Consider the following 15,888-nt stretch of genomic DNA (forward strand, 5'->3'; position numbering starts at 1 on the left):
TCCCCTTCTCCAGTGTCATTAGATTTTTTTCCGTTAGTGTTTTACATACCAGAATTTCACCCATATTGAAAAAAATACAAAAAATACAGTCTTGACCATATATTCTTTCCCGCTCCTGCAGCATTTCTCTGCCACTCTTTATGGTAAAAGGCCTTAGAGATTGGGTGGTGCTTATTATCTCAAATTTCTCTCCATTCCCATCTTCTTTCTTTAATTAAGTCCAGCTATTTCACTCAAAGAATTCTGTTAAGGTCAATTTATTGAAAGATCCGATAGTCAACTTTCAATCCTAATCTTATTCAACCTCTCACCATCATTTAACAGAATCGGTCATTCCTTCATTTTCAAAATTCTTTCTTCACTGACTTCCAGTGCTCTGCTTTTTCTTTATTACCTCCTTAGCCCACTGGCTGCTCCTTCTTGATCTCCATAGAACATTATTCAGCAATAACAAGAAATGGAGTATTGATATTTACTGTAACATGGATGAACACTGAAAACAATATGCTGAATGAAAGAAGCCACTATCAGTTAATGGACATTTGGATTGTGTCTAATGTTTGACTATAATGAATATGTTGCTATGAACATTCATACTAGTTTTCATGTGGATATATATTTTCATTTCTCTTAAAGTATAATGACTAGATCATAATGGGTAACTCTATATTTAAACTTTTGAGGAACTGCTGGTTCATTTTCTAAAGTGGCTGTGACATTTTACGTTTTCACCAACAGCATATGAGAATTTGGTTTCTCTACATTCTCACCAACACTTTTCATTATCTGTTTTTTTGTTTTTTTTTTTTTAATATAGTCACCTTACTGAGTGTGAAGCGGTCTATCATTGTGGTTTTGACTTGCATTTCCCTGAAGACTAATGATGTTGTTCCTTATATATTCTGGATATGAGTCCTTTATCAGATATATAATTTGCAAATATTTTCTCCCTTTCTGTGAATTATCTCTTTATTTTTATGATGGTATCCTTTGAAGCTCAAAATTTTTAATTTTGAAGGTGTTCAGATTACCCCTGTGTTTTTTTTGTTCCTGTGCTTTTGGTGTCATATCTAAGAAGTCATCGTCTAATCCAAGGTCATGAAGATTTACCCTAGTATTTTCTTCTAAGAGTTTGATAGTTGTAGCTCTTACATTTAGGTATTTGATCCATTCTGAGTTAATTATTGTATACAGTGCTAGGTAGGGGATCCAACTTCACTCTTTTGCATGTGGGTATCCAACTGTCCTAGCACCTTTTGTTGATAAGACTATTCTTTTCCATTTAATTGTCTTGGCACCCTTGTCAAAAGTCAGTTGACAAGAAATGTGAAGGTTTATATCTGGACTATCAGTTCTATTCCATTGATCCACATTTATCCTTATGCCAGTACCAGACTGTCTTGATTCCTGTAGCTTTCAAGTAAATTTTAAAATTGGGAAGTTTGAGTCCTCTGACTCTTTTCTTTTTATTTCAAGATTGTTTTGACTACTTTGGGCCCTTAAATAGCAACATAAATCTAAAGATCAGCTTGTTATTTTTTGCAAAGAATTGAGACTAAAAAGCCAGAAGAACGAAAGCAGAGAGGAGTGAAGAAAAAATTGAGAAAAATAAGAGGATCTGTCCTTTTAATTCATGTTATTTCCACTACCTGTAGAGCAATGAGGACATCAATGTACACAAATGAAAGAAGCACAAATTGTTGATTACCTTTCTATTGACGCTTTTCAATAAGATGGGAACACCCCAATTGATATAAATTAAGTTGTCTAAATCTCAAGATTTTCAATTTTATCACGAGATAATTTGTATAAAGTATGCAAAACTACAAGTAGTGCAAGAAATAAATTAATTTAAAATGGGAATACATGAGGTGATGTGGATTAAAGAGTGCACCTGTCATGATGAGCACCGGGTAATGTATGGAATTGCTGAATCACTATATTGCATACCTCAAACTAATGTAACACTGAAAAACATAAAAATAAAGTTACACTTACAAAAGAATAAAATAAAAATGGGAACACATGTAGCTGGAAGAAAGATTTCTTGTGCATTTTAACATTATTCTAGGATGAGTAATAAGATAAACATGGGAATCAGACCTGGCCACCACATTTAATATCAACTATTTAAAACATCCTTATGTAATCTTGTATTTCCTTGTATTCCGTGATATAATTTTAGAAGGCAAACAACTTGTTTGACAAGTTTTTAAAAATCATGAGTAGATGAATAATTTTTTATCTACAAGTTTTGAGAACTATTGCTGCAGCTGGCCAATGATCTTTCTCTTCAATCTCTAATTTGCTATATAATCTCCATCCTTAATTAAGATGCTCTGAAGACAGGAGATCTTTCATCTTGGATATACAGTGCCTAACCCAGTGTCATATGATAGCAAGTGATTGATAAATGCTTATTGAATACGTGAATGGAACTTAAGTCATTCTTATGGTAAGATAAACAAAAGTGTGACTGGTTGAGTTCCATTAATTTTATTTTGAACCAGGCAAGATGAAACAAACAACAAAATATAATCTGTGTAGCCAAGGAAGAGGATCATAGTTTTATTTCATTCTCAGCTATCCTGCTATACATTTCCGAGTCAGGGGATGAAATGGCAAGGAATGAGTAGCAAGGGTGACACAGAACAGTTACACTGCATTTAGTCAAATGTTATCTATCGCAGATCTTAGCAGTTGTCACTCCTTTCACATTTCAATTTCCCGACTGTAATAAGGCTACAAATGTGCTATCTTCCCATTCAGATGAGGCTGAGTTTCTATTCATATAATCACCACCCAAGTTATCATGAATTAAGTCATGTGCCATTCAAGAATGTGATGTTCACATTTATGAAAGAATTAATATGTGCAGCTACATTGCCTTTAACAAATTATTACTAGGCAGGGTATGAAATGCATTGGTAAGAAATACTTAACAGATGATACTGTGACAATGTGCTATTAAGCATGTTACTGTAATGTCAATATTATTAAACCTACGTACCCAGCTAATCCATGAATATAAATTACTTTTGTATCAGCCACACTTTATTATTTATTAGAATCAGTGTAATAGCTATAACTATTCCACCGAGGCAACCTAAGGGCATGTCGCCATCAAAACTGGAGCCTAGAGAACCGTTGAATTCAGAACTTATCTAGCAGTGAGTCCCTTAGGCACTGTTTCTTCACACCATTTTGTTGAATCGGATGTGACTAAAAGATGTGATTGTTTTCCAGAGCAAATCAAGATAGCCACAAAAATGACCACCATTATTTGTCGAGGCCGACTAGCTACCTGACACTGTAGCCAAGTGCTTTCTATATATTGTTGCAAATTATCTCTCCATTTCTGTAATGTTTTGTCCCCCAATACAGGAGAAACAAACTATGCTTGAAGGAGATTAGAAAGTAACCTGTCTAAAGTGTCAAAACCTCAGTGCAAATACTTGGGTCCAAACTCAGTTGTCTTTGTTACCAATCGCAGATTTTTACATAGGACTGAATTATGTGGTAAGCCGTTGTAATTTGGAGTAATTGGACAAATTGGAAAATTTGGAATAACTCTTATTTGAGTTCACTACCAGCTGATGACACTGTGTTTTTGTCTCAGCTTCTCTCTTTGCAAAACAGAGATGGCACCTTATTATAAAAATAGTTGTGCTCTGTAAGTGTAAGATTATTTTAAAAGGTTTCCCACAAAATCACTGCTATTTCTAAAGCACAATGGGACATTTAGTTTTATTATCCCCACTAGAAAGAGTCCAGTAAAATGCACAAGATTATTTCCTAATTTTCAGCCCCTCTTATGCTCAGTCTAATGTTTAGTTTGTTTTGAGATTTCAGGATCATTCTTTATTTGGGCTGTCTTCCATTTCCTGATACTACTTTTCTCTGCCATTTTTGCCCACTTTTAGCTATTTTGGTTAATTAAATAAATATCTATGCATGTACACATAAAACGTCCCTCTTATTTGCAGCACGGTCACAGACTGAGGGAAGGTAAAATCATCACACGATGTGGAGAGGTATGGGGCTGGGGGAGAGAGCACATTGGTGGGGATGAGGAAGTGGCCCCAGAGTGTGCAGATCTCCGTATCTTTCATATTGTACTAAATACAAGCAATAGACATTGCAGCTCAAACAGCTTTGGCCCTTTGCTCAAAAATTTGTCTCTTCGGGGGCGGAGCAAGATGGTGGAGGAGTAGGAGACCTGGATTTTGTCTCCTCTCAGGAATTCAGCTGGATAGGGATCAAACCATTCTGAACACCTACAAACTCAACAGGAGATCGAAGAAAAGAAGAGCAACAACTCTCTCATCAGAAAAGCGACCACTTTCTGGAAGGTAGGACGTGCACAGAAGTGAATCCGCCTCGATATTCGGGAGGATAGACGGCGGGGGAGGGGCCTCCGTCGGCCGCTTCTGGCAACTGATAGAAACACGGAGCACAAAATCGGAACTTTTAAAAGTCTGCTCCGCTGCAGGACGTCACTCTGGTGGCTAAGCGGGGGGTGGAACCCTCCGGGACAGTGTGGTCTCAGGACCCTCAGGGTCACAGAAAGACCGGGTGCCTGAGTGTGGCAGAGCTCCCAGGTAACGGAGCAGGGAAGCCGGCTGCAGAGGCGGAGCCCAGGCGCGGGCTCTCAGCTCGGGGTCGCCATAAACCGTGATCCGCGGCACAGTCGGGCCCCTGCTCCTCCAGCAGGGACCCAACAAGCGGCAGATCCGGGGAGACTCACCTTCCTCCCCCCGGGAGGAGCCGCGTGGGAGTGCACCGCAGGGATCTGCTGGGTTTGGAGACTCCACACCGAGTCGGGTGCCAGAGATAGAAATGCTCGGTCACAGGCCGGGTGAGCACGGAGTGCAGCTGGAGACCGGGGAGACGGGAGTGACTGACGGCTTTTCTCTGGGGGCTCACTGAGGAGTGGGACCCCGAGTTCTCGGCTCCTCCGGGGCGGAGATTGGGAGGCCGCCATTTTCACTCTCCGCCTCCAAAGCTGTACGGAAAGCTCGCAGGGAACAAAAGCCCCGGAGAGCAAACGCGAGCAGATTACTTAGCCGGGAGGGGGCAAGGGCGGGGCAATTCCGCCTCCGGCAGAGACATTTGGGAACCACGGCAACAGGCCCCTCCCCAGAAGATCAGCGAGAACAGCCGGCCAAGACCAAGTTTACCGATCAATGAGAACGGCAGAACTCCAGCACTAGGGGAATACTGCACATAGAATTCATGGCTTTTTTACCATGATTCTTTAGTCTTTCAAAGTTAATTTTTTTTAACTGTCTTTTTTTCTTTTTTTTTCTTTTTTTGGAATTTTTCTTTTTCCCTTTTTCAACCAACATCTTATCAATCCCTTTTTAAAAAAAAAAATTATTTTTCATTTTTAGAGTCATATTCTATCCCTTCATAGTAGTTACCCGTATTTTTGGCTTATATATATAAGTTGTTCTCTCTTTAAAATTTTGAGATAGTTTCTTCTAACAGATTAAAATATACCCTAAATCTCTAGTATATGGGGTTTTCTATTCCCCTGCCTGATCACATGCTCTCCCTTTTTTTTTTCTTTTTTCTTTTTTTAAATCCTCTTCTTTCTTTTTTCAAACAACTTCTTATCAATTCCTTTTATAAAATTTTTTATAATTTCCATCTTTACAGTCATATTCCATCCCTTCATCATATCAACCCTTATTTTTGTACATATATAAGTTTTTCTTTCTTTAAAATTTTGGGAGGCACTTTCTTCTAAAAGACCAAAATACACCCCAAATCTAGTGTGTGGCACTGATCTATATATCAGCCTGATCATATTTGATCACATTCTGGTTTTTAGTTGTTGTTGCTGTTTTGTTTTGTTTGTTTTTGTTTTTGTTTTTATCTTTATCTTTTTCTTTCTTTTTTTTTTTCCTTTTTCTTTTTTCTCCCTTTCCCTTTCTAGTTCCACTGCTTCAGGTCTTTTCTGGTTTGTTTAGAGTATATTTTCTGGGGACGTTGTTACTCTGCTAGCATTTTGTTCTCTCATTAATCTATTCTCCTCTACACAAAATGACAAGACGGAAAAAATCACCTCAACAAAAAGAACAAGAGGTAGTACCGACTGCCAGGGACCTACTCAATACATACATTAGTACGATTTCAGACTTAAGAGTTCAGAATCCTCACTTTAAAGATACTAGCTGGGCTTGAAAAAAATATGGAAGTTATTTGAGAAACCCTTTCTGGAGAAGTAAAAGAACTAAAATCCAACCAAGTAGAAATCAAAAAGGCTATTAATGAGGTGCAATCAAAAATGGGGGCGCTAACTGCTAGGATAAATGAGGCAGAAGAGAGAATCAGTAATATAGAAGATGAAATGATGGAAAATAAAGAAGCTGAGAAAAAGAGAGATAAACAACTACTGGACCACGAGGGCAGAATTCAAGAGATAAGCGATACCATAAGACAAAACAACATTAGAATAATTGGGATCCCAGAAGAAGAAGAAAGAGAGAGAGGGGCAGAAGGTATAATGGAGCAAATTATAGCAGAGAACTTCCCTAATTTGGGGAAGGAAACAGGCATGAAAATCCAGGAAGCACAGAGAACCCCTCTCAAAATCAATAAAAATAGGTCAACACCCCGACATCTAATAGTAAAACTTACGAGTCTCATAGACAAAGAGAAAATCCTGAAAGCAGCTCGGGAGAAGAGATATCTAACCTACAAGGGTAGAAACATTAGATTGGCAACAGACCTATCCACAGAGACCTGGCAGGCCAGAAAGGACTGGCAGGATATATTCAGAGCACTAAATGAGAAAAATATGCAGCCAAGAATACTATATCCAGCTAGGCTGTCATTGAAAATTGAAGGAGTTATAAAAAGCTTCCAGGACAAACAAAAACTAAAGGAATTTGCAAACACAAAACCAGCCCTACAGGAAATCTTGAAAGGGGTCCTCTAAGCAAAGAGAGACCCTAAAAGCAACATAGACCAGAAAGGAACACAGACAATATATGGTAACAGTCACCTTACAGGCAATACAATGGCACTAAATTCCTATCTTTCAATAGTTACCCTTAATGTAAATGGGCTAAATGCCCCAATCAAAAGACACAGGCTATCAGACTGGATTAAAAAACAAGACCCATCGATATGCTGTCTGTAAGAGACTTATTTTAGATCCAAAGTCACCTCCAGATTGAAAGTGAGGGGGTGGAAAACCATTTACCATGCTAATGGACATCAAAAGAAAGCTGGGGTGGCAATCCTTATATCAGACAAATTAGATTTTAAACCAAAGACTGTAATAAGAGATGAGGAAGGACATTATATCCTGCTTAAAGGGTCTATCCAACAAGAAGATCTAACAATTGTAAATATCTATGCCCCTAACATGGGAGCAGCCAATTATATAAGGCAATTAATAACAAAAGCAAAGAAACACATCGACAACAATACAATAATAGTGGGGGACTTTAACACCCCCCTCACTGAAATGGACAGATCGTCTAAGCAAAAGATCAACAAGGAAATAAAGACTTTAAATGACACATTGGACCAAATGGACTTCACAGACATATTCAGAACATTCCAACCCAAAGCAATGGAATACACATTCTTCTCTAGTGCCCATGGAACATTCTCCAGAATAGATCACATCCTAGGTCATAAATCAGGTCTCAACCGGTACCTAAAGATTGGGATCATTCCCTGCCTATTTTCAGACCACAATGCTTTGAAACTAGAACTCAATCACAAGAGGAAAGTCGGAAAGAACTCAAATACATAGAGGCTAAAGAGCATCTTACTGAAGACTGAATGGGTCAACCAGGAAATTAAAGAAGAATTAAAAAAAATACATGGAAACCAATGAAAATGAAAACACAACTATTCAAAATCTTTGGGATACAGCAAAGGCAGTCCAAAGAGGAAAGTATATAGCAATACAAGCCTTTCTCAAGAAACAAGAAAGGTCTCAAGTACACAACCTAACCCTCCACCTACAGGAGCTGGAGAAAGAACAGCAAATAAAGCCTAAACCCAGCAGGAGAAGAGAAATAATAAAGATCAGAGCAGAAATCAATGAAATAGAAGCTAAAAGAACAGTAGAACAGATCAACGAAACTAGGAGCTGGTTCTTTGAAAGAATTAACAAGATTGATAAACCCCTGGCCAGACTTATCAAAAAGAGAAGAGAAATGACCCAAATCAACAAAATCATGAATGAAAGAGGAGAGATCACAACCAACACCAAAGAAATACAAACAATTATAAGAACATATTATGAGCAACTCTATGCCAGCAAATTAGATAACCTGGAAGAAATGGATGCATTCCTAGAGATGTATCCAATACCAAAACTGAACCAGGATGAAATAGAAAACCTGAACAGACACATAACCACTAAGGAAATTGAAGCAGTCATCACAAATCTCCCAAAAAACAAAAGCCCAGGGCCAGATGGCTTCCCAGGGGAATTCTATGAAACATTTAAAGAAGAATTAATACCTATTCTTCTGAAACTGTTCCAAAAAATAGAAATGGAAGGAAAACTTCCAAACTCATTTTATGAGGCCAGCATTACCTTGATCCCAAAACCAGACAAAGACCCCCATCAAAAAGGAGAATTACAGACCAATATCCCTGATGAACATGGATGCAAAAATTCTCACCAAAATACTAGCCAATAGGATCCAACAGTACATTAAAAGGATGATTCACCACGACCAAGTGGGATTTATCCCTGGGCTGCAAGGTTGGTTCAACATCCGCAAATCAACCAATGTGATACAATAGATTAACAAAAGAAAGAACAAGAATCATATGATCCTCTCAATAGATGCAGAAAAAGCTTTTGACAAAGTACAGCATCCTTTCTTGATCAAAACTCTTCAGAGTATAGGGATAGAGGGTACATACCTCAATATCATAAAAGCCATCTATGAAAAACCTACAGCGAATATCATTCTCAATGGGGAAAAACTGAGAGCTTTCCCCCTGAGGTCAGGAACGTGGCAGGGATGTCCACTATCACCACTGCTATTCAACATAGTATTGGAAGTCCTAGCCACAGCAATCAGACAACAAAAAGAAATAAAAGGCATCCAAATTGGCAAAGAAGAAGTCAAACTCTCACTCTTTGCAGATGATATGATACTTTATGTGGAAAACCCCAAAGACTCCACCCCAAAACTGCTAGAACTCATACAGGAATTCAGTAAAGTGGCAGGATATAAAATCAATGCATAGAAATCAGTGGCATTCCTATACACCAACAACAAGACAGAAGAAAGAGAAATTAAGGAGTCGATCCCATTTACAATGGCACCCAAAACCATAAGATACCTAGGAATAAATCTAACCAAAGAGACAAAGGATCTGTACTCAGAAAACTATAAAATACTCATGAAAGAAATTGAGGAAGACAGAAAGAAGTGGAAAAACGTTCCATGCTCATGGATTGGAAGAACAAATATTGTGAAGATGTCAATGCTACCTAGAGCAATCTACACATTCAATGCAATCCCCATCAAAATACCATCCACTTTTTTCAAAGAAATGGAACAAATAATCCTAAAATTTGTATGGAACCAGAAAAGACCCCGCATAGCCAGAGGAATGTTGAAAAAGAAAAGCAAAGCCGGCGGCATCACAATTCCGGACTTCCATCTCTATTACAAAGCTGTCATCATCAAGACAGCATGGTACTGGCACAAAAACAGACACATAGATCAATGGAACAGAATAGAGAGCCCAGAAATGGACCCTCAACTCTATGGTCAACTCATCTTTGACAAAGCAGGAAAGAATGTCCAATGGAACAAAGACAGTCTCTTCAACAAATGGTGTTGGGAAAATTGGATAGCCACATGCAGAAGAATGAAACTGGACCATTTCCTTACACCACACACAAAAATAGACTCCAAATGGTTGAAAGACCTCAATGTGAGACAGGAGTCCATCAAAATCCTAGAGGAGAACACAGGCAGCAACCTCTTTGACCTCAGCCGAAGCAACTTCTTCCTAGAAACATCGCCAAAGGCAAGGGAAGCAAGGGCAAAAATGAACTATTGGGACTTCATCAAGATAAAAAGCTTTTGCAAAGCAAAGGAAACAGTCAACAAAACCAAAAGACAACTGACAGAATGGGAGAAGATATTTACAAATGACCTATCAGATAAAGGGCTAGTATCCAAAATCTATAAAGAACTTATCAAACTCAACACCCAAAGAACAAAGAATCCAATCAAGAAATGGGCAGAAGACATGAACAGACATTTTTCCAAAGAAGACATCCAAATGGCCAACAGACACATGAAAAAGTGCTCAATATCGCTCGGCATCAGGGAAATCCAAATCAAAACCTCAATGAGATACCACCTCACACCAGTCAGAATGGCTAAAATTATATATAAGTCAGGAAATCACAGATGTTGGCGGGGATGCAGAGAAAGGGGAACCCTCCTACACTGTTGGTGGGAATGCAACTGGTGCAGCCACTCTGGAAAACAGTATGGAGGTTCCTCAAAAAGTTGAAAATAGAGCTACCATATGATCCAGCAATTGCACTACTGGGTATGTACCCCAAAGATACAAAAGTAGGGATCCGAAGGGGTACATGCACCCCGATGTTTATAGCAGCAATGTCCACAATAGCCAAACTGTGGAAAGAGCCAAGATGTCCATCGACAGATGAATGGATAAAGAAGAAGTGGTATATATATACAATGGAATATTATGCAGCCATCAAAAAGAATGAGATCTTGCCATTTGCAACGACGTGGATGGAACTGGAGGGTATTATGTTGAGTGAAATAAGTCAAACAGAGAAAGACATGTATCATATGATCTCACTGATATGAGGAATTCTTAATTGCAGGAAACAAACCGAGGGTTGCTGGAGTGGGGGGTGGGGTGGGAGGGATGGGGTGACTGGGTGATAGATACTGGGGAGGGTATGTGCTCTGGTAAGCGCTGTGAATTGTGCAAGACTGTTGAATCTCAGATCTGTACCTCTGAAACAAATAATGCAATATATGTTAAGAAAAAAAAAAAGAAGAAGAAGAAGGTAGCGGGAGGGGAAGAATGAAGCAGGGGAAATTGGAGGGGTAGACGAACCATGAGAGACGATGGACTCTGAAAAACAAACAGGGTTCGGGGGTGGGGGTGGGAGGATGGGTTAGCCTGGTGGTGGGTATTGAGGAGGGCACATTCTGCATGGAGCACTGGGTGTTATGCACAAACAATGAATCATGGAACACTTCATCTAAAACTAATGATGTAATGTATGGGGATTAACATAAGAAAAAAAATTAAAAAAAAATAATAAAAATAAAAATAAATAAAAATCCAAAAAAAAAATTTGTCATCTTCTCGAAAATAAACACTGTACCTGAGATTCGTTAGCAGTTACACATATCCCAAATACCACCACAGGCCTTTATTATTTGAATTCATTTTTATAGCTATCGAGAACAAGATGCAAACTGCGAGCTCCTCGGAAAGGTTGTTACGTCAACAGCTGGCCATTTCTTTCTCCCTCTTCCTACTTCTTTCTCATAGAAATCAGTACGTTGTGTGCATTCTTCTGCTCTAAAATGAAATCTGAGGAGAAACTGTGACACTATTCCACAGATGACTGAAATCTGAATGTTGTTGCCCTGTCTCATTCCATTTTAATTTCATTTTTATTTTTGTAAGTCCCGCTATTTATTTATTTGAGAGTATAAACCAAGTTCTGTGGGAGCATAGAGGACAGAACCGATGTGTTGGTCTGTGCAGGTCAGTGAGGGCTCCATGGAGGAGGTGAAAATTGGAGCTGAAGTTTGAATTTGATTATGTGTGTTCACTTCATCTATGGAATGGGCAGAGGGCCAACTGCTTCATGCTATGCTTCTGGAAGGGAGCAAAGGACAACCTCCATTACAATCGTTTAATAGCACTTGCTAAAAACCACTGTGTTCGAGTTTCACAGTTTTCATTCATTTAGATCATGTCCTCATTGTTAGGTTGCCTTATGTTTTTTAGACACGTAAGAGGAAAAAAATCTTGTTGAACGTTAATATCCCTCTCACAGGGTTAAAAATTCAATCAGATTTTAATAGATCCCAAATTAACTTAAATTAGGGCATCATCATTGTCAAGATTTTAATATCCTTGATTGCTGAGCTGAATGTTTGTCACTTTCAGCAGTGACTAAATAGTGCTAAAATGAATGGAATGAAATAGATATCGATTTATATTTACTTGAGATATGCATAATGTTAAGCATTTGAATTCCATTTTATATGATATAACATCTATTACAAAGATATAAAAAATACTCTTACAGACATTCATTCAACATTCATTCAACATTAATTAATTTAACATATACTTATTGAGTGGTCAAGTCCGTACAGTTACTTCATGTACTATGCGAGGTGCTAGAAAAGGAAACGTTCATAAAACCCAGTCTCATTGAAATCTGCTGGCTGTAAAATGATCTTCAATAGTTTCGACCTGTGTTTTTTCTTTTACTTAGATCTGATGGTATTTTAAAGGACATGTTAGAAGTTAAAACAATATTATTTCGTGCCTCCTAGGATAGTTGAAATTTTAAAAGGTGTCACATGCAAAGCACCTCATACTTTGTTTTGTATCATAAGTACTTAACTCTTTAAAAATTATTATTATTATGGCTATTACTACTATTACTACTGCTAATGCTGCTATATCTAATTGCTTGTCCAATACTTGAATTTTCTGTATTCTGGATGCAAAAGAATTAAAATCATCCCAAAGTATTTGCATATAAGAAAATGCAACAGTGGAGAGTTTGCAGCAATAATAATGATAAAGTGCTACAAATTTTGCTATAAGTTTAAATGGAATCTTGGAATTCCTTGGGTAATTTGGTGAAAAATTCTCATACTAAATAAAATTTTCACCTTGTATATGGTTGTGACCAATAAGTTAATAGAAACTGGTCTGCTTAATTTAAATGGTTATATCTGTGGCTTGAGCAGAGCTAGTCTTTCTTACTCAAGCCAAATTGTAAATTTGAGGTCTTCTCTCATCACACATATTCTTCCTTGAGTGACAGTGTTGGCCAATGTATAATTGAATCAACTGCATTAGGTAGAAGCCAGTTAAAAAGCAACTTTATTCTTTCATGTCACTGCATTTCCTCCATGCTCTGTTGGATCTTTTTTTCTCATTCCTTGAGTATCTTGGGTTGATCCCAAATCCTTCCTCATCATTTTCAAGTGTGAACTAATTATTTCATTTTCCAGTTATAGTAAAAAGCACAGTCCAAACTAATACTTAAATGTTAAAATCTCTTATCCAATCCATACTTTTTTTCCTCCCACAGCTCAGAAATTTTATTCCCTCCATCTTGTGCCTTCCTGTTCCCTCCTCCATTCACTATGTGGTCTTACGGCTCTTTCAGGAATGGAATGGGAAGAAAGAATAGAGGTAAAGGGTACGAAGGTAAAGATAGACTGGTAAATATGGATTCTGGCACAGAATCAGCTGTCCAAATGTTGATCCTTTTACTGATGCGTTCCTTACAGATTCTCGCTTCCCAAGTCACTTACACCTCCCACCCAAACCCTGGATTCCCCAAGTTCACTTGTTTAAGATTTGCATAGAGTTTCGGGGCAATTCAAGGCCATGTTCTTTCAAAAGAGTACACATTTGGCTTCAGGAAACAAACCTTTACTCCACCATTGGTGAGACTGTTGTACATTCTTTTTAATATTCTAACAAAGATTTAGCCAACCTTTTACAATTAGACTGCTTTTCAGACATGAAGAAGGTACTGGTTTCTGAATCTCTCAAGTTTGAGAAGACACGGGAATAGGTCTTGTTAAGGTTCTCTAGACATCTCCTCCCTCTCTTACCCCTGTGTGCTTTCAAGGTGAATGATGACTAAATATTACCTGATATATTTTAGGTTGCCTCTTAAAAGTTCTGAAAGGATGATGTAACACATCTTTATTATTGTGAAAGAGTACTAATATTCTTTGTTCTCAGATGTTGGGATCTTAGCCAAAATGGAGATGACAGGAATTGCTCCCTTTAACATCATGATATACAGAGTAATTTATATTATTTTCCCTTTTGTTTAAATGTTCCCTTGAGTAGAGGGATCTTGTCTTATGTAACATTATAGCTATTTTAGAAAAGAACGTGGTGCTTAGCATATATTATATTTTCAGTAAATATTTACTGACTGACTATATGATTAGGGGTAGTTTTACCACTTCCCTATTCTACCAAAACACAGCCAGGGGACATTTGATTATTTGATTCAATCTGGTTCCTGGCAGGAAAGAGGTGGCATATTCAATATTTTAACTGAAGAGAGGTAAATGAAGGAACTAATTATAATAGTGAGGCAGGGTTAAGGGGGCCAAAAAGGTAAAACCCTTTAGGATCAGCAACAGTAGGGAGCCCTTGCCACCCATAAGCCTGAGGGAGCAAGAGGAGGGGATGATGTTCCTGAGGCATGAAGGAAGGTGGAGTTGTGGAAAAAAAGGTGGTCTGATGGGATCCAAGGTCATAGTGGAAAGTAGTCACTCTCAGAACAGTGTCAAGGTAGGAAAGGAAAATAGGTATGGGCCCAAGGTGAGGAATACCCTAGCTTCACCTCCTCTTATCCTCCAGCTCTAGTCGGTACCTGCCATGGGCTGAATCCAAGGAGAAGCCACATGACAAGAGGACCAGAGTGATGCTGTTCTGGAGGTCAGCTTATGGGACGGAGAACAAGGCAGAAATGTACAGATAATGGACCAGAGAAGGAGGCAGGTGGTAGAGAACAAAATTGTGTTATTATAGTTGGAAAAATCAAACTAGTATATATGAATAAAGCTCCATTATGAACCGAGGTATACCACAAAACAAGTATTTTAATAATATATTATACTATATCGCATTACCTATAGTTAAATACTTGTTTTGTGGTGGACTTCAGGTTCATTGCAGAATAAATACATTTTGGGGGAAAACCTAATATCTAAACCTATGTGGATTTTTCTTTGTTTATTTGCATGCTGTTTAACCTCCAAAAATGTTTAGAACAATTTAAATTGATTCATATATATAACATAATGAGATGAACTCAGGTAATAACAAAGGAAAATAAGGGTATAAATGTTGGAAGAACTGAAGTTAATTCACAAAATATAGGTCATATTATTGGCCATAAATTTAGTTCAAAGATTTCTTGCAGTCAGTTCCAAAAATGTTTCTCTCATATAATATTTATTGAGTCCCTTTACTCCACCGTTGGTGAGACTGGGGATACTGCAGTGAGCATGAAAACAAGGTCAAATGGAATTTATATTTTATGGGAAGGTACAAAAAGAAAACAAACATTTAAGATAATTCTAGATTGAGATAAATGTTATGAAGAAAATAAAATAGGGTAATGGAATAGAGTGCCTGGGGCAACTTTAGATATTGAAATGAGAGGGGAAAAAAAAACCTCTCTGAGGAATAGTATTTATACTGAAATTTCAATGATAAAATAGTCATGGTCAAAGGAGGTGGAAGCAGAGAATGGACTCTGAAAAGATCTGACCCAGCTGCATTTAACTAGCAAGTGTCATATTATTCCTCAAGGGAAAAATCTTCAAGGCTACAAACAATTAGTACACACAGAATATTTTGAGTTGAAAACTTTGTTTGCACATAGCTGGAATAGCCTGTTTTATTCATCATTGTATATGCTGCTGCTTTTTCATAACTATCCTAGATGCTTTAATCTTTAACTCCAATTAGTTTGGTAAGACTTTATTTAACAAGTCCAAGTGCATGCAGTGCATCACTGGATTAGTCTGCTAGGGCTGCCATAACCGAATACCACAGACTGGGGGGCTTAGACATCAGAAATCATTAACTTACAGTTCTGGAGAC

Source organism: Mirounga leonina, unplaced genomic scaffold (assembly GCF_011800145.1).
Source record: "Mirounga leonina isolate KUSES-001 unplaced genomic scaffold, KU_Mleo_1.0 Mir_201, whole genome shotgun sequence".
In the NCBI taxonomy this organism is placed as follows: Eukaryota; Metazoa; Chordata; class Mammalia; order Carnivora; family Phocidae; genus Mirounga; species Mirounga leonina.